The sequence below is a fragment of the Coffea arabica genome, chromosome 7e, assembly GCF_036785885.1.
Source record: "Coffea arabica cultivar ET-39 chromosome 7e, Coffea Arabica ET-39 HiFi, whole genome shotgun sequence".
Lineage (NCBI taxonomy): Eukaryota > Viridiplantae > Streptophyta > Magnoliopsida > Gentianales > Rubiaceae > Coffea > Coffea arabica.
In genome coordinates, this window is record NC_092323.1 from 24,005,060 (window position 1) to 24,011,059 (window position 6,000).

The window sequence follows — 6,000 nt, forward strand, 5'->3', positions numbered from 1 at the left end:
ACACTGTAACTGCTAAAATAACTATTTTGTAACAGTTTTCAAACACACTGTAACTTTTTAATAACTATTTTGTAACAACCTACAAACACACTGTAACATGCAATCATCAAATATGGAGTTTTGTATTAATTTTCAATTTCTAACTTCCCAATTAAGTATTTTGTAACAGTCTTCAATAACATTCAACTTTTCAATAACTATTTTGTAACAACTTACAAACACTTCGTAATTAACAGTCTTCAAATATGGAGTTTTGTATTAATTTTTAAACTGTAATATCCCAGATAACTATTTTGTAATAGTTTTCGAACATACTGTAACTTTCTAATAACTATTTTGTAACAACCTACAAACATACTGTCAACAAATAGTCAAATACGGAGTTTTGTATTAATTTTTAATCTGTAACTTCCAAAATAATTTTTTTGGTAACAGTTTTCAAATACACTGTAACTTTTCAATAACTATTTTGTAACAGTTTTTAAACACAATGTAACTAATAATTTTTCAAACACATTGTAACTTTTCAATTGGCTTAACATGACATTAGGCTTATCTAAGATGTAACTTGAATAAAGTCACACTTAATTCAGTTTGTCAGGTCCGCTTCATATGCAGCTGACATTGGTGTGTTATGACAGTATGTCTACTAACAGCAATGTTATACAACTCATTTAGCTCAGCCTGCAGTTACATGACGACATTACCAATCCATAAATGAGCCACATGCTCTCCAGAATGGAATACAATACACGCATATACAATAGTACATCTAAGTGAAAGTTATAAATTTAACATTTGTACTGTTGGCATAGGTTCTATAACTGTAAGTTATATGGCAATAAATAAAATGGTCACCGTGAAAATTGAATTTTCATTTATTTATAATATGATTATCCAAAAGATCACTACATTTATGTATTTACATGCATGTGATTTAATTCAAGATAATTTATTTGTTCAATGTAATATTGAGATTGGTTTCATATATTAACTGTAACTGTATGTAGTTACAAATTGATAGACCTATCAATGACCCATAATATTGACAATAATATGCAATAATTACGTCAAACTAAACAATAAATTTCGTTAACCATGGAATAGACCCATTTACACCGATATCGGCATGCCCGCTGTTCATCATCATCCCTACCAAATCAGGGGATAGTTCAGTACGCCACGCACTATATTATTCTCATCCGGATCATGTCGTCCAACCTTTAACATCAAATTAAACCAATCATTTCAATAGCAAAGCCACGTAATACATACACCAATACTTTTTATATGAAATGAGGTAAATAATAAATAATATGTTACCAACTTTCCTTTTCCATAAGCCCCAAGATTCTTAATCTCCAATGCATCCCTTTCAGAGATTAGAGTATTTGTCCATTTAAACTGGAGTTTTACACAGACAATTGCACTTCAGTTCCATTATGCTTTCCCCATTTATTCTTAATGCATTACAAAGTACTAACATAAATAATATATCACTTTCAAATCTTAGTAACAATAGTTATGAAAACTTGTAATTTATTTTTCACACTCTGTTTGTCAAAATTAATAGTAGGTTAATTATTCTGTCTCACCAATTCCACTTACAATCTACTCTCACTCATTTATCAAGTTTGATGGGATTAACTTCTTCTATTTCTTGTCCTACTCTATAAATATGAGTTAATGTAGCAATCAGGAGGTACCAATTTCACAGTTATATTTACGAAATTTTACAAAGCAGTTCTTATATTGTAATTGCTAACTCACTGTATGTTACAGTTATTCAACTTCATGTCCACGCACACTAGCAATGTAAAACTTGTAACCTTTTTCCACATTGAGTGTGCCAAGTTAAAAATTATGTTATTCATTCTGCCTACCCTGTTCAGATTGTCGTCTGCTGCCCTAACTATCAAGTTTCAAACAATTAACCTCTTCTCCTATTTATCCTGTGATTATGTAAATACGAGTTAACTAACAAATAATAGATAGCAATTTTACAGTATGCTCACGCAATATTACATATCAGTTCTTCTACTGTAACTGTTGACTAACTGCATGTAACAGTTATTCAACATGGTGTCCAACCCCACTAGCTAAAAAAACTTATAACTTTTTTCTCTGCAATGCGTCTACCAATCTGAGTGTCATGTTATTTTATTCCGCATAATAATTTTACTCCGCGTCATGATTTATTCATGTGAAATGTCTCTTATATAACATGCTGTAAGAGGCATTTTTAAGGAAATTATCTTTGTAATGCTTTTTCTTTCGCTTTGTATGTTGCCATGAATAGTATGTACAAACCACACATAAAGTATAATCTACACGTAGGCACTGCTAATCAACAAAATCTATAAGAAATTCATAAAAACAACCAGTACCCTTGTTATATTATTACCCAAGTAATTTTCCATCCCATTCACACGATTTTACAAACACTTGGCGCACTAAATTTTTCTCACCTATCCTTCCCTATGTTGGCCACCAAAATACCTACATTCTTCTACTTGAGACTAGTGAACAGTCTGTTCCACCAAAACCATTAAAAATCAATTGACCTATTCATTCACAACATTGTCCAACAATAACAACTACTCACATCGCTCCATGACCTTGTCAAATTTCGAAAGTTATGTGATACCATTATTGTTTTGTTACCTGGATGTTTCCTGCTTTATCTCTTCTCCGGATGCGAAACTCTGCTCTTCTGTCGCTACTCCTTCCTTTTTCTTGTTGTAATATACCTTAGTGCAATTGTATTTTCCCTGCTTTCCCTTATAACTAGTCTGCCTTCAATCACTTTCTTATTTTGCCTCCAGCCACTTTCTTGTATTCTCTGTTTGCTTCCATTTTCTGGTGTTATGGATGAATGAAAATTGGCAATTATTGTGGAGGGAAAGCAAATGAACTTTTTGTTTGATGATTCATTTGAGCGGGATTTTGTGGAACGGAGCTAATGCTTCATGACGAGGTCCATCAGAAGCGCCAAATTTTTTTTCCATTACTAATTTATGTGACGTCATTTTTTCACCTTCCCAAAACTAGTCGACGTGGTTATTTTTAGTCCTCACGATTGTGTTTGTGAGGGGACCGTTCAGGGACGGTCATCAGATGACCGTCCCTGCCCCGTATCTACTTAAGTGTTGTGATAGTTTGGTCAAGGAATTTATCTAACAACAGTAGCACATCACATCAAAACTTTCTTTTTCTTTGAGTACGCATTGTCGGCAATACTATTTTTCTTTTTGTGTGTGTGATCGGGAAAGATAGTGGGGACATGATAATTAGGCCTGTCAACGGGACGGGTCCGGACCGGAATCAATAAATCCGGACCTGGACCCATCATATTATATCAGTTTCGGATTCGACCCAAATACCCGACGGATCTTCTACTCTTTCTCCCGGAACCGGATTTGTCGAGTCATGAATTCGAGTCGGGCATACCTGAAAAATGTGTTGAAAAGCTCAGAAGTCAGAAATGTACACTTGAATCCCAAGAAGAAGAACCCACCTTGCACTTGTGAGACGGTTTGGAACTTCTTGGCCTTGCATTCAAGAGGACCTCATGACTCTCCTGCTAGCCAAGCAAATAACTAGTTGAACATATATAAAAATGAAAACCCGGATCCCGCAACCGAAACCAGATCCAATTAAGTAGTAACAATTAATAATCCCAGGTACATTTCCTAATACTTGTTGTCCTATCCTTCTCCCCTGCAGTCATTCAATTAGTCAGCGTCTCTTCTTAAAGATGTTGCAAAACAGAAAACCCTTCTACTTCTGAATCCGTCCTTTCTCGGAGGCAAGGGACTGAAAGGGCATATCTGAACGAAGTAAGTAATCTTTTTTTACCAGCATCCATTTCTGTTTGAACTCACAAACAACACAGGATTACCTACCTCTGCTTTCGTTTCCTCCAATTCTCTTGTATCCTGAACTAGGCCCTGCACATTTAATATTTATCTGGCGCACAACTCTCGTCTTTTTATTCATCCAAATTTTAACCACTCTGCACAGTCCCAGGAAGAGAGACGGTGGGCTGGAAGCTTAGATTTTGCCTTGCTCAGTTGCTCCTCTTTGAAGCTTGGAAAGGGGACGGCTGAAATTGTCAAATTGGGGACAGCCAAAGAGAAGAGGGTGAGAGAGATATCAGATGCGGCAGCGGCACTCGTCTAATACCAAAGGGATATTAGGGTTTGGTGTGTTTTTGGATAATAGTAGAGAATTAAATTTGGGATATTATATTAATAAATATATATATTTTAAATTATTAATTAATTTATATTTGGGTTCGGGTACAATACGGGTCGAAATACCATATTTCATATTCGACCAAGTTTTTTGTTTGATAAAACGGATCCAGGTCCAGGTTCGGGTCCCGAAATTATATCCTTACACGTACCCGGACCGTTGACAGGCCTGATGATAGTGATAATATCGCAAGACTTTTTCATCTTTCGTCAAAACTGTATCAAGGGAATGTGCTGCTGGTGACCCTATACAAAACAAATGAGGCTCTACCATTAAAATTGATGGGGCTATTGACCAAGAATTTGGTGTGTTTGGATTGTTGATTTTTTACAGAATATTAGTTGCAATCATCATAAACATATTTTTTAATTAATTTTTATATTTTAATTACTTTTTGTATCTTACATGCATCATATCACAAAAAGTGTTACAACAATTATTTTAAAAAATTTCAAATAATTTTCAATCCAAATATATTTTGTTGTTGGCTCTTAAATTTTCCTTTGCATACTTATGTATACAAGCATGATATGCTATATCAGTAGGCTTAGATTTGTTTTTATTTTTTTCGCCCATAATGAATCTCAGAAGCATAATCATACGTTGCAGCGATTTCGTGAATATTTGTTGACTGACTAGATGAGGGTATGACATCATATTGAGTAAATCAATCCCTGAATTTAAGTTACTAGTGATTTTCTTTTCTCCTTTTTTCGGTGGCAAAACAGAGAATACTTGAACAAGCGATTAGAAATGTAATGTATTTTCAGATGTGCAAATTGCCACTAGCAACAGTGTTTTAGATCCAGACCGGATTGGTCAGTTTGACTTGTTCAACTGTGAACTGACCTTCTTCTCAAGTTGGTTTGTAAAACAGAACCATTTTGATTAAAAATCAATTAAAACTGTCAAAAATCGATTAAATCAGTAATCCGGTTCGACTGGTTGACCCGATTGTTAAACTTTTCTTTCTTTTATTTTTTTTCAAACATAATTTGAGTTACCTAAATTGTAACACTTTCATTTATTAATAAGAATAAGAAAACTTCATCCACTTAATGTAAATACCAAAATTACTCGCTTTTCTGAATGATCTCTAAATCAAAATATATTCATCTCTATGATCTTATTAATTTAACACTAGTGATTCCAACTCGTATTAATTTATTTTAATTTAGTTTTTCAAGTAGTTTTCGAGAATGAACATATTTTAGTTATGAATTTACAATTATATATATATAATTATTAGGTTCATATTTGATTGCAAGTCTAATATTTTTGGAATATTTTCTATGATTGGCCGAATAAAACCAAGAACTTAATTGCAATATTTTTTAAACTTATAAAATATAAAATAATTATGACATCATGCTGATGTGCAGCAAAATTTTTAGAATGGTCCGATCAATTCGACCAGTTGACGCTAACCCAATAGTTTAGCCGAATCGCTATTCGATTCGAGTTTAAGAACATTGACTAGTAATAGATTACCAATCTGAATATTTTGAAAGAAAAGAAAATAAACAAAGAAAGAAGCTCAATCAGCAGTAGTGCAATATTCAATCAAGTCCGAAATATGGGAAAAATGAACAAAACAAGAAATATTAACCAGATTAGCAGTCCAAGTGAACAGTAGACAAGTCAGAAGAAATTAGGCACCAGAGATTGAAATGAGAAAGAGACAATTTACATAATCCACGACTGCCATTACACAATTAAGAACCGGGATTTTCTTGAAATATA